Here is a 25,701-nt window from a genome sequence, read left to right as displayed (position 1 = left end):
GCCATGTTTGTATTTGCCTTTAAACGTGAGCAAATTAGCTTAAATGCTAACATGCTAACAGTCATTATGCTAGCACCTAGCAAGAGAGCCTCAAGGTCAGAAAGTGCCAAGGATGTCCTATAACGTCCCCGCATCATGCATGTGTGTATTTGCCTTTAAACATGAGCAAAGTAGCTTAAATGCTAACATGCTAACAGTCGTCATGCTAGCACCTGGCAAGAGAGCCTCAAGTTTAGAAAGTGCCAAGGTTGTCCTATAACCTCCCTACATCATGCCATGTGTGTATTTGCCTTTAGACATGAGTAAATTAGCTTAAATGCTAACATGCTAACGGCTACCATGCTAGCACCTAGCAAGAGGGTTTCAAGTTTACAAAGTGCCAAGGTTGTCCTTCAACCTCCCAATATCATGCCATGTGTGTATTTGCCTTTAAACGTGAGTAAATTAGCTTAAATGCTAACATGCTATCAATCATTATGCTAGCACCTAGCAAGAGAGCCTCACGTTTAGAAAGTGCCCAAGGTTGTCCTATAACCTCCCTACATCATGCCATATGTGTAGTTGCCTGAAGACATGAGTAAATTAGCTTAAATGATAACATGCTAACGGCTACCATGCTAGCACCTAGCAAGAGAGCATCAAGTTGAGAAAGTGCCAAGGTTGTCCTATAACCTCCCTACATCATGCCATGTGTGTATTTGCCTTTAGACATGAGTAAATTAGCTTAGATGCTAACATGCTAACGGCTACCATGTTAGCACCTAGCAAGAGGGTTTCAAGTTTAGAAAGTGCCAAGGTTGTCCTATAACCTCCCTATATCATGCCATGTGTGTATTTGCCTTTAAACGTGAGTAAATTAGCTTAAATGCTAACATGCTAACAGTTATCATGCTAGCACCTAGCAAGAGAGCCTCAAGTTTAGAAAGTGCCAAGGTTGTCCTATAACCTCCCTACATCATGCCATGTGTGTATTTGCTTTTAGACATGAGTAAATTAGCTTAAATGCTAACATGCTAACGGCTAACATGCTAGCACCTAGCAAGAGAGCCTCAAGTTTAGAAACTGCCAAGGTTGTCCTATGACCTCCCTGCATCATGCCATGTGTGTATTTTCCTTTAGATATGAGTAAATTAGCTAAAATGCTAACATGCTAACAGTCATCATGCTAGCACCTAGCAAGAGGGCCTCCAGTTTAGAAAGTACCAAGGTTGTCCTATAACCTCCCCACATCATGACATGTGCTTAGTAGCCTTTAATCATGAGTAAATTAGCTTAAATGCTAACATGCTAACAGTTATCATGCTAGCACCTAGCAAGAGAACCTCAACTTTAGAAAGTGCCAAGGTTGTCCTGTAACATCCCTACACCATGCCATGTGTGTATTTGCCTGTATACATGAGTAAATTAGCTTAAATGCTAAGATGCTAACGGCTACCATGCTAGCACCTAGCAAGAGGGTTTCAAGTTTACAAAGTGCCAAGGTTGTCCTATAACCTCCCTATATCATGCCATGTGTGTATTTGCCTTTAAACGTGAGTAAATTAGCTTAAATGCTAACATGCTAACGGCTACCATGCTAGCACCTAGCAAGAGAGCCTCAAGTTTAGAAAGTGCCAAGGTTGTCCTATAACCTCCCTACATCATGCCATGTGTGTATTTGCCTTTAGACATGAGTAAATTAGCTTAAATGCAAACATGCTAACGGCTACCATGCTAGCACCTAGCAAGAGGGTTTCATGTTTACAAAGGGCCAAGGTTGTCCTATAACCTCCCTATATCATGCCATGTGTGTATTTGCCTTTAAACGTGAGTAAATTAGCTTAAATGCTAACATGCTAACAGTTATCATGCTAGCACCTAGCAAGAGAGCCTCAAGTTTAGAAAGTGCCAAGGTTGCCCTATAACCTCCCTACATCATGCCATGTGTGTATTTGCCTTTAGACATGAGTAAATTAGCTTAAATGCTAACATGCTAGCACCTAGCAAGACAGCCTTAAGTTTAGAAACTGCCAAGGTATTCCTATGACGTCCCTGCATCATGCATGTGTGTATTTGCCTTTAAACGTGAGCAAATTAGCTTAAATGCTAACATGCTAACAGTCATCATGCTAGCACCTAGCAAGAGAGTCCCAAGTTTAGAAAGTGCCAAGGTTGTCCTATCACCTCCCTACATCATGCCATGTGTGTATTTGCCTTTAAACGTGAGTAAATTAGCTTAAATGCTAACATGCTAACAATCATTATGCTAGCACCTAGCAAGAGAGCCTCAAGTTTAGAAAGTGCCAAGGTTGTCCTATAACCTACCTACATCATGCCATGTGTGTATTTGCCTTTAGACATGAGTAAATTAGCTTAAATGTTAACATGCTAACGGCTACCACGCTAGCACCTAGCAAGAGAGCATCAAGTTGAGAAAGTGCCAAGGTTGTCCTATAGCCTCCCTACATCATGCCATGTGTGTATTTGCCTTTAGACATGAGTAAATTAGCTTAAATGCTAACATGCTAACGGCTACCATGCTAGCACCTAGCAAGAGGGTTTCAAGTTTACAAAGTGCCAAGGTTGTCCTATAACCTCCCTATATCATGCCATGTGTGTGTTTGCCTTTAAACGTGAGTAAATTAGCTTAGATGCTAACATGCTAACAGTTATCATGCTAGCACCTAGCAAGAGAGCCTCAAGTTTAGAAAGCGCCAAGGTTGTCCTATAACCTCCCTACACCATGCCATGTGTGTATTTGTCTGAAGACATGAGTAAATTAGCTTAAATGCTAACATGCTAACGGCTAACATGCTATCACCTAGCAAGAGAGTTTCAAGTTTACAAAGTGCCAAGGTTGTCCTTCAACCTCCCTATATCATGCCATGTGTGTATATGCCTTTAAACGTGAGTAAATTAGCTTAAATGCTAACATGCTAACAGTTATCATGCTAGCACCTAGCAAGAGACCCTCAAGTTTAGAAAGTGCCAAGGTTGTCCTATAACCTCCCTACATCATGCCATGTGTGTATTTGCCTTTAGACATGAGTAAATTAGCTTAAATGCTAACATGCTAACGGCTAACATGCTAGCACCTAGCAAGACAGCCTCAAGTTTAGAAACTGCCAAGGATGTCCTATAACGTCCCTGCATCATGCATATGTGTATTTGCCTTTAAACATGAGCAAATTAGCTTAAATGCTAACATGCTAACAGTCATCATGCTAGCACCTAGCAAGAGAGTCCCAAGTTTAGAAAGTGCCAAGGTTGTCCTATAACCTCCCTACATCATGCCATGTGTGTATTTGCCTTTAGACATGAGTAAATTAGCTTAAATGCTAACATGCTAACGGCTACCATGCTAACACCTAGCAAAACAGCCTCAGGTCCTGAAAAGTTTGGGGCAGTCCTACAGTGTCCCCACATCATGCCAAGTGTGTATTTGCCTTTAAAGTTTGGAAAATTAGCGAAAATGCTAACATGCTAACGGCTACCATGCTAACACCTAGCAAAACAGCCTCAGGTCCTGAAAAGTTTGGGGCAGTCCTACAGTGTCCCCACATCATGCCATGTGTGTATTTGCCCTTAGACATGAGTATATTAGCTAAAATGCTAACATGCTAACAGTCATCATGCTAGCACCTAGCAAGAGAGCCTCAAGTTTAGAAAGTGCCAAGGTTGTCCTATAACCTCCCTACATCATGCCATGTGTGTATTATCCTTTAGACATGAGTAAATTAGCTTAAATGCTAACATGCTAACAGCTACTATGCTAGCACCTAGCAAGAGGGCCTCAAGTTTAGAAACTGCCAAGGTTGTCCTATAACCTCCCTGCATAATGCCATGTGTGTATTTGCCTTTAGACATGAGTAAATTAGCTTAAATGCTAATATGCTAACAGTTATCATGCTAGCACCTAGCAAGAGAGCCTCAAGTTTAGAAAGTGCCAAGGTTGTCCTATAACCTCCCGACATCATGCCATGTGTGTATTTGCCTTTAGACATGAGTCAATTAGTTTAAATGCTAACGTGCTAACGGCTACCATGCTAGAACCTAGCAAGAGGGCCTGAAGTTTAGAAAGTGCCAAGGTTGTCCTATAACCTCCCTACATCATGCCATGTGTGTATTTGCCTTTAGACATGAGTAAATTAGCTTAAATGCTAACATGCTAACGGCTAACATGCTAGCACCTAGCAAGACAGCCTCAAGTTTAGAAACTGCCAAGGATGTCCTATAACCTCCCTGCATCATGCATGTGTGTATTTGCCTTTAAACATGAGCAAATTAGCTTAAATGCTAACATGCTAACAGTTATCATGCTAACACCTAGCAAGAGTCCCAAGTTTAGAAAGTGCCAAGGTTGTCCTATAACCTCCCTACATCATGCAATGTGTGTATTTGCCTTTAGACATGAGTGAATTAGCTTAAATGCTAACATGCTAACGGCTAACATGCTAGCACCTAGCAAGACAGCCTCAAGTTTAGAAACTACCAAGGTTGTCCTATAACCTCCCCACATCATGTCATGTGTGTATTTGCCTTTAAACGTGAGTAAATTAGCTTAAATGCTAACATGCTTACAATCATTATGCTAGCACCTAGCAAGAGAGCCTCAAGTTTAGAAAGTGCCAAGGTTGTCCTATAACCTCCCTACACCATGCCATATGTGTATTTGCCTGAAGACATGAGTAAATTAGCTTAAATGCTAACATGCTAACGGCTACCATGTTAGCACCTAGCAAGAGAGCATCAAGTTGAGAAAGTGCCAAGGTTGTCCTATAACCTCCCTACATCATGCCATGTGTGTATTTGCCTTTAGACATGAGTAAATTAGCTTAAATGCTAACATGCTAACGGCTAACATGCTAGCACCTAGCAAGAGAGGCTCAAGTTTAGAAACTGCCAAGGTTGTCCTATGACCTCCCTGCATAATGCCATGTGTGTATTTGCCTTTAGACATGAGTAAATTAGCTTCAATGCTAACATGCTAACATGCTAGCAATTAGCATTTAGCCACAGAGAGAGTTCAGAAGTTTATCTAAAAAATGAGCCATCAATCACGTTTCTACGTGGCCGTATGGCTGAGCTACAAGGCTGTGAAAAGTCTGTAAATTTTCGTTTCTTTCACTGGCATGAGCTGTTCTAAAAATAGAACTGGGGTGTCCCTAATATAGTGGCCGATTTTTTTTTCTATCGCGAATACCGTCGCCATGGTTACACGAAACGTTCCAAAAAATAAATACCGCTGTAGTCCCGAGCGTCACGATTCCGGCGGTGTACCATGTGTGGGGGTCCTTCATGTGGTTTCGGCCGCATTACGCGCGCAAAAAGTGGAAGATTAAGATATAAGAATAAAAACTAGAAAATTCCCGCGGAAATTTTGATGGACTGGCCACCTGTGCTGTGAACCTCGGGCCCGGTGGGCCAACGGCTACCGCGGTAGCACCGAGCAAGAAAGCCTCAAGTACGGAAAAAGTTGATGCAGTCCCATAGTGTCCCCACATCATGCCAAGTGTGTAATTGCCTTTAAACTTGAGTAAATTAGCTTAAATGCTAACATGCTAACAATCATTATGCTAGCACCTAGCAAGAGAGCCTCAAGTTTAGAAAGTGCCAAGGTTGTCCTATAACCTCCCTACATCATGCCATGTGTGTATTTGCCTTTAGACATGAGTAAATTAGCTTAAATGCTAACATGCTAGCACCTAGCGAGACAGCCTTAAGTTTAGAAAGTGCCAAGGTTGTCCTATCACCTCCCTACATCATGCCATGTGTGTATTTGCCTTTAAACGTGAGCAAATTAGCTTAAATGCTAACATGCTAACAGTCATCATGCTAGCACCTAGCAAGAGGGTTTCAAGTTTACAAAGTGCCAAGGTTGTCCTATAACCTCCCTACATCATGTCATGTGTATATTTTCCTTTAGGCATGAGTAAATTAGCTTAAATGCTAACGTGCTAACGGCTACCATGCTAGCACCTAGCAAGAGGGCCTCAAGTTTAGAAAGTGCCAAGGTTGTCCTATAACCTCCCTACATCATGCCATGTGTGTATTTGCCTTTAAATGTGAGTAAATTAGCTTAAATGGTAACATGCTAACAGTCGTCATGCTAGCACCTAGCAAGAGAGCTTCAAGTTTAGAAAGTGCCAAGGTTGTCCTATAACCTCCCTACATCATGTCATGTGTGCATTTGCCTGTAGACATGAGTAAATTAGCTTAAATGCTAACATGCTAACGGCTACCATGCTAGCACCTAGCAAGAGGGCCTGAAGTTTAGAAACTGCCAAGGTTGTCCTATAACCTCCCCACATCATGCCATGTGTGTATTTGCCTTTAAACGTGAGTAAATTAGCTTATATGCTAACACGCTAACAGTCATTATGCTAGCACCTAGCAAGAGAGCCTCAAGTTTAGAAAGTGCCAAGGATGTCCTATAACGTCCCTGCATCATGCATGTGTGTATTTGCCTTTAAACATGAGTAAATTAGCTTAAATGCTAACATGCTAACGGCTAACATGCTAGCACCTAGCAAGAGAGTTTCAAGTTTACAAGGTGCCAAGGTTGTCCTTCAACCTCCCTATATCATGCCATGTGTGTATTTGCCTTTAGAAATGAGTAAATTAGCTTAAATGCTAACATGCTAACGGCTAACATGCTAGCACCTAGCAAGACAGCCTTAAGTTTAGAAACTACCAAGGTTGTCCTATAACCTCCCCACATCATGCCATGTGTGTATTTGCCTTTAAACGTGAGTAAATTAGCTTATATGCTAACACGCTAACAGTCATTATGCTAGCACCTAGCAAGAGAGCCTCAAGTTTAGAAAGTGCCAAGGATGTCCTATAATGTCCCTGCATCATGCATGTGTGTATTTGCCTTTAAACATGAGCAAATTAGCTTAAATGCTAACATGCTAACAGTCATCATGCTAGCACCTAGCAAGACAGCCTCAAGTTTAGAAACTGCCAAGGTTGTCCTATAACCTCCCTACATCATGCCATGTGTGTATTTGCCTTTAGACATGAGTAAATTAGCTTCAATGCTAACATGCTAACGGCTAACATGCTAGCACCGAGCAAGACAGCCTCAAGTTTAGAAACTGCCAAGGATGTCCTATAACGTCCCTGCATCATGTCATGTGTGTATTTGCCTTTAAACGTGAGTAAATTAGCTTAAATGCTAACATGCTAACAATCATTATGCTAGCACCTAGCAAGAGAGCCTCAAGTTTAGAAAGTGCCAAGGTTGTCCTATAACCTCCCTACATCATGCCATGTGTGTATTTGCCTTTAGACATGAGTAAATGAGCTTAAATGCTAACGTGCTAACGGCTACCATGCTAGCACCTAGCAAGAGGGCCTCAAGTTTAGAAAGTGCCAAGGTTGTCCTGTAACATCCCTACACCATGCCATGTGTGTATTTGCCTGTAGACATGAGTAAATTAGCCTTAAATGCTAACATGCTAACGGCTACCATGCTAGCACCTAGAAAGAGGGCCTCAAGTTTAGAAACTGCCAAGGTTGTCCTATAACCTCCCCACATCATGCCATGTTTGTATTTGCCTTTAAACGTGAGCAAATTAGCTTAAATGCTAACATGCTAACAGTCATTATGCTAGCACCTAGCAAGAGAGCCTCAAGGTCAGAAAGTGCCAAGGATGTCCTATAACGTCCCCGCATCATGCATGTGTGTATTTGCCTTTAAACATGAGCAAAGTAGCTTAAATGCTAACATGCTAACAGTCGTCATGCTAGCACCTGGCAAGAGAGCCTCAAGTTTAGAAAGTGCCAAGGTTGTCCTATAACCTCCCTACATCATGCCATGTGTGTATTTGCCTTTAGACATGAGTAAATTAGCTTAAATGCTAACATGCTAACGGCTACCATGCTAGCACCTAGCAAGAGGGTTTCAAGTTTACAAAGTGCCAAGGTTGTCCTTCAACCTCCCAATATCATGCCATGTGTGTATTTGCCTTTAAACGTGAGTAAATTAGCTTAAATGCTAACATGCTATCAATCATTATGCTAGCACCTAGCAAGAGAGCCTCACGTTTAGAAAGTGCCCAAGGTTGTCCTATAACCTCCCTACATCATGCCATATGTGTAGTTGCCTGAAGACATGAGTAAATTAGCTTAAATGATAACATGCTAACGGCTACCATGCTAGCACCTAGCAAGAGAGCATCAAGTTGAGAAAGTGCCAAGGTTGTCCTATAACCTCCCTACATCATGCCATGTGTGTATTTGCCTTTAGACATGAGTAAATTAGCTTAGATGCTAACATGCTAACGGCTACCATGTTAGCACCTAGCAAGAGGGTTTCAAGTTTAGAAAGTGCCAAGGTTGTCCTATAACCTCCCTATATCATGCCATGTGTGTATTTGCCTTTAAACGTGAGTAAATTAGCTTAAATGCTAACATGCTAACAGTTATCATGCTAGCACCTAGCAAGAGAGCCTCAAGTTTAGAAAGTGCCAAGGTTGTCCTATAACCTCCCTACATCATGCCATGTGTGTATTTGCTTTTAGACATGAGTAAATTAGCTTAAATGCTAACATGCTAACGGCTAACATGCTAGCACCTAGCAAGAGAGCCTCAAGTTTAGAAACTGCCAAGGTTGTCCTATGACCTCCCTGCATCATGCCATGTGTGTATTTTCCTTTAGATATGAGTAAATTAGCTAAAATGCTAACATGCTAACAGTCATCATGCTAGCACCTAGCAAGAGGGCCTCCAGTTTAGAAAGTACCAAGGTTGTCCTATAACCTCCCCACATCATGACATGTGCTTAGTAGCCTTTAATCATGAGTAAATTAGCTTAAATGCTAACATGCTAACAGTTATCATGCTAGCACCTAGCAAGAGAACCTCAACTTTAGAAAGTGCCAAGGTTGTCCTGTAACATCCCTACACCATGCCATGTGTGTATTTGCCTGTATACATGAGTAAATTAGCTTAAATGCTAAGATGCTAACGGCTACCATGCTAGCACCTAGCAAGAGGGTTTCAAGTTTACAAAGTGCCAAGGTTGTCCTATAACCTCCCTATATCATGCCATGTGTGTATTTGCCTTTAAACGTGAGTAAATTAGCTTAAATGCTAACATGCTAACGGCTACCATGCTAGCACCTAGCAAGAGAGCCTCAAGTTTAGAAAGTGCCAAGGTTGTCCTATAACCTCCCTACATCATGCCATGTGTGTATTTGCCTTTAGACATGAGTAAATTAGCTTAAATGCAAACATGCTAACGGCTACCATGCTAGCACCTAGCAAGAGGGTTTCATGTTTACAAAGGGCCAAGGTTGTCCTATAACCTCCCTATATCATGCCATGTGTGTATTTGCCTTTAAACGTGAGTAAATTAGCTTAAATGCTAACATGCTAACAGTTATCATGCTAGCACCTAGCAAGAGAGCCTCAAGTTTAGAAAGTGCCAAGGTTGCCCTATAACCTCCCTACATCATGCCATGTGTGTATTTGCCTTTAGACATGAGTAAATTAGCTTAAATGCTAACATGCTAGCACCTAGCAAGACAGCCTTAAGTTTAGAAACTGCCAAGGTATTCCTATGACGTCCCTGCATCATGCATGTGTGTATTTGCCTTTAAACGTGAGCAAATTAGCTTAAATGCTAACATGCTAACAGTCATCATGCTAGCACCTAGCAAGAGAGTCCCAAGTTTAGAAAGTGCCAAGGTTGTCCTATCACCTCCCTACATCATGCCATGTGTGTATTTGCCTTTAAACGTGAGTAAATTAGCTTAAATGCTAACATGCTAACAATCATTATGCTAGCACCTAGCAAGAGAGCCTCAAGTTTAGAAAGTGCCAAGGTTGTCCTATAACCTACCTACATCATGCCATGTGTGTATTTGCCTTTAGACATGAGTAAATTAGCTTAAATGTTAACATGCTAACGGCTACCACGCTAGCACCTAGCAAGAGAGCATCAAGTTGAGAAAGTGCCAAGGTTGTCCTATAGCCTCCCTACATCATGCCATGTGTGTATTTGCCTTTAGACATGAGTAAATTAGCTTAAATGCTAACATGCTAACGGCTACCATGCTAGCACCTAGCAAGAGGGTTTCAAGTTTACAAAGTGCCAAGGTTGTCCTATAACCTCCCTATATCATGCCATGTGTGTGTTTGCCTTTAAACGTGAGTAAATTAGCTTAGATGCTAACATGCTAACAGTTATCATGCTAGCACCTAGCAAGAGAGCCTCAAGTTTAGAAAGCGCCAAGGTTGTCCTATAACCTCCCTACACCATGCCATGTGTGTATTTGTCTGAAGACATGAGTAAATTAGCTTAAATGCTAACATGCTAACGGCTAACATGCTATCACCTAGCAAGAGAGTTTCAAGTTTACAAAGTGCCAAGGTTGTCCTTCAACCTCCCTATATCATGCCATGTGTGTATATGCCTTTAAACGTGAGTAAATTAGCTTAAATGCTAACATGCTAACAGTTATCATGCTAGCACCTAGCAAGAGACCCTCAAGTTTAGAAAGTGCCAAGGTTGTCCTATAACCTCCCTACATCATGCCATGTGTGTATTTGCCTTTAGACATGAGTAAATTAGCTTAAATGCTAACATGCTAACGGCTAACATGCTAGCACCTAGCAAGACAGCCTCAAGTTTAGAAACTGCCAAGGATGTCCTATAACGTCCCTGCATCATGCATATGTGTATTTGCCTTTAAACATGAGCAAATTAGCTTAAATGCTAACATGCTAACAGTCATCATGCTAGCACCTAGCAAGAGAGTCCCAAGTTTAGAAAGTGCCAAGGTTGTCCTATAACCTCCCTACATCATGCCATGTGTGTATTTGCCTTTAGACATGAGTAAATTAGCTTAAATGCTAACATGCTAACGGCTACCATGCTAACACCTAGCAAAACAGCCTCAGGTCCTGAAAAGTTTGGGGCAGTCCTACAGTGTCCCCACATCATGCCAAGTGTGTATTTGCCTTTAAAGTTTGGAAAATTAGCGAAAATGCTAACATGCTAACGGCTACCATGCTAACACCTAGCAAAACAGCCTCAGGTCCTGAAAAGTTTGGGGCAGTCCTACAGTGTCCCCACATCATGCCATGTGTGTATTTGCCCTTAGACATGAGTATATTAGCTAAAATGCTAACATGCTAACAGTCATCATGCTAGCACCTAGCAAGAGAGCCTCAAGTTTAGAAAGTGCCAAGGTTGTCCTATAACCTCCCTACATCATGCCATGTGTGTATTATCCTTTAGACATGAGTAAATTAGCTTAAATGCTAACATGCTAACAGCTACTATGCTAGCACCTAGCAAGAGGGCCTCAAGTTTAGAAACTGCCAAGGTTGTCCTATAACCTCCCTGCATAATGCCATGTGTGTATTTGCCTTTAGACATGAGTAAATTAGCTTAAATGCTAATATGCTAACAGTTATCATGCTAGCACCTAGCAAGAGAGCCTCAAGTTTAGAAAGTGCCAAGGTTGTCCTATAACCTCCCGACATCATGCCATGTGTGTATTTGCCTTTAGACATGAGTCAATTAGTTTAAATGCTAACGTGCTAACGGCTACCATGCTAGAACCTAGCAAGAGGGCCTGAAGTTTAGAAAGTGCCAAGGTTGTCCTATAACCTCCCTACATCATGCCATGTGTGTATTTGCCTTTAGACATGAGTAAATTAGCTTAAATGCTAACATGCTAACGGCTAACATGCTAGCACCTAGCAAGACAGCCTCAAGTTTAGAAACTGCCAAGGATGTCCTATAACCTCCCTGCATCATGCATGTGTGTATTTGCCTTTAAACATGAGCAAATTAGCTTAAATGCTAACATGCTAACAGTTATCATGCTAACACCTAGCAAGAGTCCCAAGTTTAGAAAGTGCCAAGGTTGTCCTATAACCTCCCTACATCATGCAATGTGTGTATTTGCCTTTAGACATGAGTGAATTAGCTTAAATGCTAACATGCTAACGGCTAACATGCTAGCACCTAGCAAGACAGCCTCAAGTTTAGAAACTACCAAGGTTGTCCTATAACCTCCCCACATCATGTCATGTGTGTATTTGCCTTTAAACGTGAGTAAATTAGCTTAAATGCTAACATGCTTACAATCATTATGCTAGCACCTAGCAAGAGAGCCTCAAGTTTAGAAAGTGCCAAGGTTGTCCTATAACCTCCCTACACCATGCCATATGTGTATTTGCCTGAAGACATGAGTAAATTAGCTTAAATGCTAACATGCTAACGGCTACCATGTTAGCACCTAGCAAGAGAGCATCAAGTTGAGAAAGTGCCAAGGTTGTCCTATAACCTCCCTACATCATGCCATGTGTGTATTTGCCTTTAGACATGAGTAAATTAGCTTAAATGCTAACATGCTAACGGCTAACATGCTAGCACCTAGCAAGAGAGGCTCAAGTTTAGAAACTGCCAAGGTTGTCCTATGACCTCCCTGCATAATGCCATGTGTGTATTTGCCTTTAGACATGAGTAAATTAGCTTCAATGCTAACATGCTAACATGCTAGCAATTAGCATTTAGCCACAGAGAGAGTTCAGAAGTTTATCTAAAAAATGAGCCATCAATCACGTTTCTACGTGGCCGTATGGCTGAGCTACAAGGCTGTGAAAAGTCTGTAAATTTTCGTTTCTTTCACTGGCATGAGCTGTTCTAAAAATAGAACTGGGGTGTCCCTAATATAGTGGCCGATTTTTTTTTCTATCGCGAATACCGTCGCCATGGTTACACGAAACGTTCCAAAAAATAAATACCGCTGTAGTCCCGAGCGTCACGATTCCGGCGGTGTACCATGTGTGGGGGTCCTTCATGTGGTTTCGGCCGCATTACGCGCGCAAAAAGTGGAAGATTAAGATATAAGAATAAAAACTAGAAAATTCCCGCGGAAATTTTGATGGACTGGCCACCTGTGCTGTGAACCTCGGGCCCGGTGGGCCAACGGCTACCGCGGTAGCACCGAGCAAGAAAGCCTCAAGTACGGAAAAAGTTGATGCAGTCCCATAGTGTCCCCACATCATGCCAAGTGTGTAATTGCCTTTAAACTTGAGTAAATTAGCTTAAATGCTAACATGCTAACAATCATTATGCTAGCACCTAGCAAGAGAGCCTCAAGTTTAGAAAGTGCCAAGGTTGTCCTATAACCTCCCTACATCATGCCATGTGTGTATTTGCCTTTAGACATGAGTAAATTAGCTTAAATGCTAACATGCTAGCACCTAGCGAGACAGCCTTAAGTTTAGAAAGTGCCAAGGTTGTCCTATCACCTCCCTACATCATGCCATGTGTGTATTTGCCTTTAAACGTGAGCAAATTAGCTTAAATGCTAACATGCTAACAGTCATCATGCTAGCACCTAGCAAGAGGGTTTCAAGTTTACAAAGTGCCAAGGTTGTCCTATAACCTCCCTACATCATGTCATGTGTATATTTTCCTTTAGGCATGAGTAAATTAGCTTAAATGCTAACGTGCTAACGGCTACCATGCTAGCACCTAGCAAGAGGGCCTCAAGTTTAGAAAGTGCCAAGGTTGTCCTATAACCTCCCTACATCATGCCATGTGTGTATTTGCCTTTAAATGTGAGTAAATTAGCTTAAATGGTAACATGCTAACAGTCGTCATGCTAGCACCTAGCAAGAGAGCTTCAAGTTTAGAAAGTGCCAAGGTTGTCCTATAACCTCCCTACATCATGTCATGTGTGCATTTGCCTGTAGACATGAGTAAATTAGCTTAAATGCTAACATGCTAACGGCTACCATGCTAGCACCTAGCAAGAGGGCCTGAAGTTTAGAAACTGCCAAGGTTGTCCTATAACCTCCCCACATCATGCCATGTGTGTATTTGCCTTTAAACGTGAGTAAATTAGCTTATATGCTAACACGCTAACAGTCATTATGCTAGCACCTAGCAAGAGAGCCTCAAGTTTAGAAAGTGCCAAGGATGTCCTATAACGTCCCTGCATCATGCATGTGTGTATTTGCCTTTAAACATGAGTAAATTAGCTTAAATGCTAACATGCTAACGGCTAACATGCTAGCACCTAGCAAGAGAGTTTCAAGTTTACAAGGTGCCAAGGTTGTCCTTCAACCTCCCTATATCATGCCATGTGTGTATTTGCCTTTAGAAATGAGTAAATTAGCTTAAATGCTAACATGCTAACGGCTAACATGCTAGCACCTAGCAAGACAGCCTTAAGTTTAGAAACTACCAAGGTTGTCCTATAACCTCCCCACATCATGCCATGTGTGTATTTGCCTTTAAACGTGAGTAAATTAGCTTATATGCTAACACGCTAACAGTCATTATGCTAGCACCTAGCAAGAGAGCCTCAAGTTTAGAAAGTGCCAAGGATGTCCTATAATGTCCCTGCATCATGCATGTGTGTATTTGCCTTTAAACATGAGCAAATTAGCTTAAATGCTAACATGCTAACAGTCATCATGCTAGCACCTAGCAAGACAGCCTCAAGTTTAGAAACTGCCAAGGTTGTCCTATAACCTCCCTACATCATGCCATGTGTGTATTTGCCTTTAGACATGAGTAAATTAGCTTCAATGCTAACATGCTAACGGCTAACATGCTAGCACCGAGCAAGACAGCCTCAAGTTTAGAAACTGCCAAGGATGTCCTATAACGTCCCTGCATCATGTCATGTGTGTATTTGCCTTTAAACGTGAGTAAATTAGCTTAAATGCTAACATGCTAACAATCATTATGCTAGCACCTAGCAAGAGAGCCTCAAGTTTAGAAAGTGCCAAGGTTGTCCTATAACCTCCCTACACCATGCCATATGTGTATTTGCCTTTAGACATGAGTAAATTAGCTTAAATGCTAACATGCTAACGGCTACCATGCTAGCACCTAGCAAGAGAGCCTCAAGTTTAGAAACTGCTAAGGTTGTCCTATAACCTCCCTACATCATGTCATGTGTGCAATTGCCTTTAAACGTGAGTAAATTAGCTTAAATGCTAACATGCTAACGGGTCCATGCTAGCACCTAGCAAGAGAGCCTCAAGTTTAGAAACTGCCAGGGTTGTCCTAGAACCTCCCTACATCATGCCATGGGTGTATTTGCCTTTAAACATGAGTAAATTAGCTTAAATGCTAACATGCTAACATGCTAGCAATTAGCATTTAGCCACAGAGAGAGTTCAGAAGTTTATCTAAAAAATGAGCCATCAACCACGTTTCTACGTGGCCGTATGGCTGAGCTACAAGGCTGTGAAAAGTCTGTAAATTCTCGTTTTCTCTGGAATGCGGCTGTTCTAAAAATAGAATGGTGTACCTAATCTAGTGGCCGATTTTTTTTTCTATCGCAAATAGCGTCGCCATGGTTACACGAAACGTTCCAAAAAATAAATACCGCTGTAGTCCCGAGCGTCACGATTATGACGGTGTAACATGTGTGGGGGTCCTTCTTGCGGTTTTGGCCGCATTACGCGCACAAAAAGTGGAAGATTAAGATATAAGAATAATAAAAATTGGTAAACACCACAAGGAATAACAATATGGGCTGGCTCAGTAGCCAGCCCATAGACTGCTACTGCAAGTAGCAGTCTATGGGCTGGCTACTGAGCCAGTCCATAATAATTATAACTAAACAGCAATAACAATATGGGCTGGCTCAGTAGCCAGCCCATAGACTGCTACTTGCAGTAGCAGTCTATGGGCTGGCTACTGGGCCAGTCCATAACTAGAAAATTCCCGCGGAAATTTTGATGGACTGGCCACCTGTGCTGTGAACCTCGGGCCCGGTGGGCCAACGGCTACCGCGGTAGCACCTAGCAAGAAAGCCTCAAGTACGGAAAAAGTTGATGCAGTCCCATAGTGTCCCCACATCATGCCAAGTGTGTAATTGCCTTTAAACTTGAGTAAATTAGCTTAAATGCTAACATGCTAACAATCATTATGCTAGCACCTAGCAAGAGAGCCTCAAGTTTAGAAAGTGCCAAGGTTGTCCTATAACCTCCCTACATCATGCCATGTGTGTATTTGCCTTTAGACATGAGTAAATTAGCTTTAATGCTAACATGCTAACAATCATTATGCTAGCACCTAGCAAGAGAGCCTCAAGTTTAGAAAGTGCCAAGGTTGTCCTATAACCTCCCTACACCATGCCATATGTGTATTTGCCTGTAGACATGAGTAAATTAGCTTAAATGCTAACATGCTAACGGCTACCATGCTAGCACCTAGCAAGAGGGCCTGAAGTTTAGAAACTGCCAAGGTTGTCCTATAACCTCCCCACATCATGCCATGTGTGTATTTGCCTTTAAACGTGAGTAAATTAGCTTATATGCTAACACGCTAACAGTCATTATGCTAGCACCTAGCAAGAGAGCCTCAAGTTTAGAAAGTGCCAAGGATGTCCTATAACGTCCCTGCATCATGCATGTGTGTATTTGCCTTTAAACATGAGCAAATTAGCTTAAATGCTAACATGCTAACAGTCATCATGCTAGCACCTAGCAAGAGACCCTCAAGTTTAGAAAGTGCCAAGGTTGTCCTATAACCTCCCTACATCATGTCATGTGTGTATTTGCCTTTAGACATGAGTAAATTAGCTTAAATGCTAACATGCTAACGGCTAACATGCTAGCACCTAGCAAAAGAGTTTCAAGTTTAGAAAGTGCCAAGGTTGTCCTATAACCTCCCTACATCATGCCATGTGTGTATTTGCCTTTAGACATGAGTAAATTAGCTTAAATGCTAACATGCTAACAGTCATCATGCTAGCACCTAGCAAGAGAGCATCAAGTTGAGAAAGTGCCAAGGTTTTCCTATAACCTCCCTACATCCTGCCATGTGAGTATTTGCCTTTAGACATGAGTAAATTAGCTTAAATGCTAACATGCTAACGGCTAACATGCTAGCACCTAGCAAGACAGCCTCAAGTTTAGAAAGTGCCAAGGTTGTCCTATAACCTCCCTACACCGTGCCATATGTGTATTTGCCTGAAGACATGAGTAAATTAGCTTAAATGCTAACATGCTAACGGCTACCATGTTAGCACCTAGCAAGAGGGTTTCAAGTTTAGAAAGTGCCAAGGTTGTCCTATAACCTCCCTATATCATGCCATGTGTGTATTTGCCTTTAAACGTGAGTAAATTAGCTTAAAGGCTAACATGCTAACAGTTATCATGGTAGCACCTAGCAAGAGAGCCTCAAGTTTAGAAAGTGCCAAGGTTGTCCTATAACCTCCCTACATCATGCCATGTGTGGATTTGCCTTTAGACATGAGTAAATTAGCTTAAATGCTAACATGCTAACATGCTAGCAATTAGCATTTAGCCACAGAGAGAGTTCAGACGTTTATCTCAAAAATGAGCCATCAATCACGTTTCTACGTGGCCGTATGGCTGAGCTAAAAGGCTGTGAAAAGTCTGTAAATTCTCGTTTTCTATGTGCTGTTCTAAAAATAGAACAGCGATTCCCTAATCAAGTGGCCCATTTTTTAACGTTTTCGTTAATAGCGTCGCCATGGTTACACAAAACTTTCCAAAAATTAAATACCGCTGTAGTCCCGAGCGCCACGTTTCCGGCGGTGTAACATGTGTGGGGGTCCTTCTTGCGGTTTTGGCCGCATTACGCGCGCAAAAAGTGGAAGATTAAGATATACGGAATAATAATAACTAAACAGCAATAACAATATGGGCTGGCTCAGTAGCCAGCCCATAGACTGCTACTTGCAGTAGCAGTCTATGGGCTGGCTACTGGGCCAGTCCATAAAAACTAGAAAATTCCCGCGGAAATTTTGATGGACTGGCCACCTGTGCTGTGAACCTCGGGCCCGGTGGGCCAACGGCTACCGCGGTAGTACCTAGCAAGAAAGCCTCAAGTACGGAAAAAGTTGATGCAGTAGTGTCCCCACATCATGCCAAGTGTGTAATTGCCTTTAAACTTGAGTAAATTAGCTTAAATGCTAACATGCTAACAATCATTATGCTGGCACCTAGCAAGAGAGCCTCAAGTTTAGAAAGTGCCAAGGTTGTCCTATAACCTCCCTACATCATGCCATGTGTGTATTTGCCTTTAGACATGAGTAAATTAGCTTAAATGCTAACATGCTAACATGCTAGCACCTAGCAAGACAGCCTTAAGTTTAGAAACTGCCAAGGATGTCCTATGACGTCCCTGCATCATGCATGTGTGTATTTGCCTTTAAACGTGAGCAAATTAGCTTAAATGCTAACATGCTAACAGTCATCATGCTAGCACCTAGCAAGAGAGTCCCAAGTTTAGAAAGTGCCAAGGTTGTCCTATAACCTCCCTACATCATGCGTTGTGTGTATTTGCCTTTAGACATGAGTAAATTAGCTTAAATGCTAACATGCTAACGGCTACCACGCTAGCACCTAGCAAGAGAGCATCAAGTTGAGAAAGTGCCAAGGTTGTCCTATAACCTCCTCACATCATGTCATGTGTGTATTTACCTTTAAACGTGAGTAAATTAGCTTAAATGCTAACATGCTTACAATCATTATGCTAGCACCTAGCAAGAGAGCCTCAAGTTTAGAAAGTGCCAAGGTTGTCCTATAACCTCCCTACACCATGCCATATGTGTATTTGACTGAAGACATGAGTAAATTAGCTTAAATGCTAACATGCTAACGGCTACCATGCTAACACCTAGCAAAACAACCTCAGGTCCTGAAAAGTTTGGGGCAATCCTACAGTGTCCCCACATCATGCCAAGTGTGTATTTGCCTTTAAATGTGATTAAATTAGCTAACATGCCAACGGCTACCATGCTAACACCTAGCAAAACAGCCTCAGGTCCTGAAAAGTTTGGGGCAGTCCTACAGTGTCCCCACATCATGCCAAGTGTGTATTTGCCTTTAAACTTTAGAAAATTAGCGAAAATGCTAACATGCTAACGGCTACCATGCTAACACCTAGCAAAACAGCCTCAGGTCCTGAAAAGTTTGGGGCAGTCCTACAGTGTCCCCACATCATGCCATGTGTGTGTTTGCCCTTAGACATGAGTAAATTAGCTAAAATGCTAACATGCTAACAGTCATCATGCTAGCACCTAGCAAGAGAGCCTCAAGTTTAGAAAGTGCCAAGGTTGTCCTGTAACCTCCCTACATCATGCCATGTGTGTATTTGCCTTTAGACATGAGTAAATTAGCTTAAATGCTAACATGCTAGCACCTAGCGAGACAGCCTTAAGTTTAGAAACTGCCAAGGATGTCCTATGACGTCCCTGCATCATGCATGTGTGTATTTGCCTTTAAACGTGAGCAAATTAGCTTAAATGCTAACATGCTAACAGTCATCATGCTAGCACCTAGCAAGAGGGTTTCAAGTTTACAAAGTGCCAAGGTTGTCCTATAACCTCCCTACATCATGTCATGTGTATATTTTCCTTTAGAAATGAATAAATTAGCTTAAATGCTAACATGCTAACGGCTACCATGCTAGCACCTAGCAAGAGGACCTGAAGTTTAGAAAGTGCCAAGGTTGTCCTATAACCTCCCTACATCATGCCATGTGTGTATTTGCCTTTAGACATGAGTAAATTAGCTTAAATGCTAACATGCTAACGGCTAACATGCTAGCACCTAGCAAGAGAGTTTCAAGTTTACAAAGTGCCAAGGTTGTCCTTCAACCTCCCCATATCATGCCATGTGTGTATTTGCCTTTAAACGTGAGTAAATTAGCTTAAATGCTAACATGCTAATAGTTATCATGCTAGCACCTAGCAAGAGACCCTCAAGTTTAGAAAGTGCCAAGGTTGTCCTATAACCTCCCTACATCATGCCATGTGTGTATTTGCCTTTAGACATGAGTAAATTAGCTTAAATGCTAACATGCTAACGGCTAACATGCTAGCACCTGGCAAGAGAGCCTCAAGTTTAGAAACTGCCAAGGTTGTCCTATGACCTCCCTACATCATGCCATGTGTGTATTTGCCTTTAGACATGAGTAAATTAGCTTAAATGCTAACATGCTAACATACTAGCAATTAGCATTTAGCCACAGAGGGAGTTTAGACGTTTATCTCAAAAATGAGCCATCAATCACGTTTCTACGTGGCCGTATGGCTGAGCTACAAGGCTGTGAAAAGTCTGTAAATTCTCGTTTCCTATGTGCTGTTCTAAAAATAGAACAAGCTTTTCCCTAATCAAGTGGCCCATTTTTTAACGTTTTCGTTAATAGCGTCGCCATGGTTACACAAAACATTCCAAAAATTAAATACCGCTGTAGTCCCGAGCGCCACGTTTCCGGCGGTGTAACATGTGTGGGGGTCCTTCTTGCGGTTTTGGCCGCATTACGCGCGCAAAAAGTGGAAGATTAAGATATAAGAATAAAAACTAGAAAATTCCCGCGGAAATTTTGATGGACTGGCCACCTGTGCTGTGAACCTCGGGCCCGTGGGCCAACGGCTATCGCGGTAGCACCTAGCAAGAAAGCCTCAAGTGCGGAAAAAGTTGATGCAGTCCCATAGTCTCCCCACATCATTCCAAGTGTGTAATTGCCTTTAAACTTGAGTAAATTAGCTTAAGTGCTAACATGCTAACAATCATTATGCTAGCACCTAGCAAGAGAGCCTCAAGTTTAGAAAGTGCCAAGGTTGTCCTATAACCTCCCTACATCATGCCATGTGTGTATTTGCCTTTAGACATGAGTAAATTAGCTTAAATGCTAGCATGCTAACAGTTATCATGCTAGCACCTAGGAAGAGAGCCTCAAGTATAGAAAGTGCCAAGGTTGTCCTATAACCTCCCTACATCATGCCATGTGTGTATTTGCCTTTAGACATGAGTAAATTAGCTTAAATGCTAACATGCTAGCACCTAGCAAGACAGCCTTAAGTTTAGAAACTGCCAAGGATGTCCTATGACGTCCCTGCATCATGCATGTGTGTATTTGCCTTTAAACGTGAGCAAATTAGCTTAAATGCTAATATGCTAACAATCATTTTGCTAGCACCTAGCAAGAGAGCCTCAAGTTTAGAAAGTGCCAAGGTTGTCCTATAACCTCCCTACATCATGCCATGTGTGTATTTGCTTTTAAACATGAGTAAATTAGCTTAAATGCTAACATGCTAACAGTCATCATGCTAGCACCTAGCAAGAGAGTCCCAAGTTTAGAAAGTGCCAAGGTTGTCCTATCACCTCCCTACATCATGCCATGTGTGTATTTGCCTTTAAACGTGAGTAAATGAGCTTAAATGCTAACATGCTAACAATTATTATGCTAGCACTTAGCAAGAGAGCCTCATGTTTAGAAAGTGCCAAGGTTGTCCTATAACCTCCCTACATCATGCCATGTGTGTATTTGTCTTTAGACATCAGTAAATTAGCTTAAATGCGAACATGCTAACGGCTACCATGCTAGCACCTAGCAAGAGAGCATCAAGTTGAGAAAGTGCCAAGGTTGTCCTATAACCTCCCCACATCATGTCATGTGTTTATTTGCCTTTAAACGTGAGTATATTAGCTTAAATGCTAACATGCTAACAATGATTATGCTAGCACCTAGCAAGAGAGCCTCAAGTTTAGAAAGTGCCAAGGTTGTCTTATAACCTCCCTACATCATGCCATGTGTGTATTTGCCTGAAGACATGAGTAAATTAGCTTAAATGCTAACATGCTAACGGCTACCATGCTAGCACCTAGCAAGAGAGCATCAAGTTGAGAAAGTGCCAAGGTTGTCCTATAACCTCCCTACATCATGCCATGTGTGTATTTGCCTTTAGACATGGGTAAATTAGCTTAAATGCTAACATGCTAACGGCTACCATGCTAGCACCTAGCAAGAGGGTTTCAAGTTAACAAAGTGTCAAGGTTGTCCTATAACCTCCCTATATCATGCCATGTGTGTATTTGCCTTTAAACGTGAGTAAATTAGCTTAGATGCTAACATGCTAACAGTTATCATGCTAGCACCTAGCAAGAGAGCCTCAAGTTTAGAAAGCGCCAAGGTTGTCCTATAACCTCCCTACACCATGCCATGTGTGTATTTGTCGCAAGACTTGAGTAAATTAGCTTAAATGCTAACATGCTAACGGCTACCATGCTAGCACCTAGCAAGAGAGCACCAAGTTTAGAAAGTACCAAGGTTGTCCTATAACCTCCCTACATCATGCATGTGTTAATTTGCCTTTAAACATGAGCAAATTAGCTTAAATATTAACATGCTAACAGTCATCATGCTAGCACCTAGCAAGAGAGTCCCAAGTTTAGAAAGTGCCAAGGTTGTCCTATAACCTCCCTACATCATGCCATGTGTGTATTTGCCTTTAGACATGAGTAAATTAGCTTCAATGCTAACATGCTAACGGCTAACATGCTAGCACCTAGCAAGACAGCCTCAAGTTTAGAAACTACCAAGGTTGTCCTATAGCCTCCCCACATCATGTCATGTGTGTATTTGCCTTTAAACGTGAGTAAATTAGCTTAAATGCTAACACGCTACAATCATTATGCTAGCACCTAGCAAGAGAGCCTCAAGTTTAGAAAGTGCCAAGGTTGTCCTATAACCTCTCTACACCATGCCATATGTGTATTTGCCTGAAGACATGAGTAAATTAGCTTAAATGCTAACATGCTAACGGCTACCATGCTAGCACCTAGCAAGAGAGCATCAAGTTGAGAAAGTGCCAAGGTTGTCCTATAACCTCCCTACATCATGCCATGTGTGTATTTGCCTTTAGACATGAGTAAATTAGCTTAAATGCTAACATGCTAACGGCTACCATGTTAGCACCTAGCAAGAGAGCCTGAAGTTTAGAAAGTGCCAAGGTTGTCCTATAACCTCCCGACATCATGCCGTGTGTGTATTTGCCTTTAAACATAAGTAAAAATTAGCTAAAATGCTAACATGCTAATGGCTACCATGCTAGCACCTAGCAAGAGGGCCTAGCAACATAGCATCAAGTCTTGAAAGTTGCCAGGCACTGCTGTGGTGTCTCTACATGTCATGTGTTGTTTTCCAATTGACAGCAGCACTTGCATTGCCATGGAGGACTAAAGAGCAGAGAGTTTATGGCATGCGGGTCGATACTGAACTATCGATTCCTGACATGATGATAACACAGCTTATTGCTGTATCATGGATTCTATAAAAATGTTGATATTTTGATACTTTGGTCTTTGAGGTGCCTGGAGTCACTGTGCTTAATTAGAAAAATCTAACTTTTAAAATCTACACAATAAATGAGCTGTATGGTATCAGCTGGGAAGGGAATCATTGGAATCGCACATGTCAAGAAAAGGGGGTTTTTGAAGGGAGGGGCTGTGAGGAGGAGGAGGTGGTGGCCATGGCAGTGAATGAGCTCAGAGGGCTGAATCGCTCATGTCGAACAGAAGCTTCTTACGGCCAAACGATTCGAGATATCGACACCACGAGACGACCGTGACCGGCCCGAGGGTCGGGGCTTCGCATAGATCTGCTCGTTTTGCATATCGGTTGAGAAACGACCGCAAGATGACGAGTTGAAAACACAGAAAATTAAAGGTTTGGAGAAAGAAAAGACGGCGTCTTTAACATGGGAGTGAATGGGAGACATGCCGGCGCTCTTCTCGCTTCTGAGGGCCCAGAAGGCAATCCGTACATCTCTCAGACATAAGAGTGACATTTTTGGAAAGGGGACAAGATTTCCTACGTTTTCACCAAATTAAATCGAGCTGGCTAAAACGGTATGGCCAGGAAGAGCAGTTGTTTGCAAAGCCAAAAAGTTTTCTCTTCGTCTCCCCTGCCACAGTGGAGTCAGAGTGGGAGACGCTGCAACTGCGCACACCTCCTTCTGACGAAGATAGAGGGAAAACTAAACATCCTACGACAAAACTAATTAGCCACAGAGAGAGTAGAGAAGTTTATCTCAAAAATGAGCCGTCAATCACGTTTCTACGTGGCCGTATGGCTGAGCTACAAGGCTGTGAAAAAGTCTGTAAATTCTCGCTTTTTCACTGGCATGAGCTGTTCTAAAAATAGAACAAGAATTTCCCTAATCAAGTGGCCCATTTTTTAACGTTTTCGTTAATAGCGTCGCCATGGTTACACAAAACTTTCCAAAAATTAAATACCGCTGTAGTCCCGAGCGCCACGTTTCCGGCGGTGTAACATGTGTGGGGGTCCTTCTTGCGGTTTTGGCCGCATTACGCGCGCAAAAAGTGGAAGATTAAGATATAAGAATAAAAAAAATAATAATAACTAAACAGCAATAACAATATGGGCTGGCTCAGTAGCCAGCCCATAGACTGCTACTGCAAGTAGCAGTCTATGGGCTGGCTACTGGGCCAGTCCATAACTAGAAAATTCCCGCGGAAATTTTGATGGACTGGCCACCTGTGCTGTGAACCTCGGGCCCGGTGGGCCAACGGCTACCGCGGTAGCACCTAGCAAGAAAGCCTCAAGTACGGAAAAAGTTGATGCAGTCCCATAGTGTCCCCACATCATGCCAAGTGTGTAATTGCCTTTAAACTTGAGTAAATTAGCTTAAATGCTAACATGCTAACAATCATTATGCTAGCACCTAGCAAGAGAGCCTCAAGTTTAGAAAGTGCCAAGGTTGTCCTATAACCTCCCTACATCATGCCATGTGTGTATTTGCCTTTAAACGTGAGTAAATTGTCTTAAATGCTAACATGCTAACAGTTATCATGCTAGCACCTAGCAAGAGAGCCTCAAGTTTAGAAAGTGCCAAGGTTGTCCTTCAACCTCCCTATATCATGCCATGTGTGTATATGCCTTTAAACGTGAGTAAATTAGCTTAAATGCTAACATGCTAACAGTTATCATGCTAGCACCTAGCAAGAGACCCTCAAGTTTAGAAAGTGCCAAGGTTGTCCTATAACCTCCCTACATCATGCCATGTGTGTATTTGCCTTTAGACATGAGTAAATTAGCTTAAATGCTAACATGCTAACGGCTAACATGCTAGCACCTAGCAAGAGACCCTCAAGTTTAGAAAGTGCCAAGGTTGTCCTATAACCTCCCTACATCATGCCATGTGTGTATTTGCCTTTAGACATGAGTAAATTAGCTTTAATGCTAATATGCTAACAATCATTATGCTAGCACCTAGCAAGAGAGCCTCAAGTTTAGAAAGTGCCAAGGTTGTCCTATAACCTCCCTACACCATGCCATATGTGTATTTGCCTGAAGACATGAGTAAATTAGCTTAAATGCTAACATGCTAACGGCTACCATGCTAGCACCTAGCAAGAGGGTTTCAAGTTTACAAAGTGCCAAGGTTGTCCTATAACCTCCCTACATCATGCCATGTGTGTATTTGCCTTTAGACATGAGTAAATTAGCTTAAATGCAAACATGCTAACGGCTACCATGCTAGCACCTAGCAAGAGGGTTTCAAGTTTACAAAGTGCCAAGGTTGTCCTATAACCTCCCTATATCATGCCATGTGTGTATTTGCCTTTAAACGTGAGTAAATTAGCTTAAATGCTAACATGCTAACAGTTATCATGCTAGCACCTAGCAAGAGAGCCTCAAGTTTAGAAAGTGCCAAGGTTGCCCTATAACCTCCCTACATCATGCCATTTGTGTATTTGCCTTTAGACATGAGTAAATTAGCTTAAATGCTAACATGCTAGCACCTAGCAAGACAGCCTTAAGTTTAGAAACTGCCAAGGATGTCCTATGACGTCCCTGCATCATGCATGTGTGTATTTGCCTTTAAACGTGAGCAAATTAGCTTAAATGCTAACATGCTAACAGTCATCATGCTAGCACCTAGCAAGAGA

The sequence above is a fragment of the Doryrhamphus excisus genome, chromosome 5, assembly GCF_030265055.1.
Source record: "Doryrhamphus excisus isolate RoL2022-K1 chromosome 5, RoL_Dexc_1.0, whole genome shotgun sequence".
Taxonomy (NCBI): Eukaryota; Metazoa; Chordata; class Actinopteri; order Syngnathiformes; family Syngnathidae; genus Doryrhamphus; species Doryrhamphus excisus.
Note: the sequence above shows the minus strand (reverse complement) of the source record.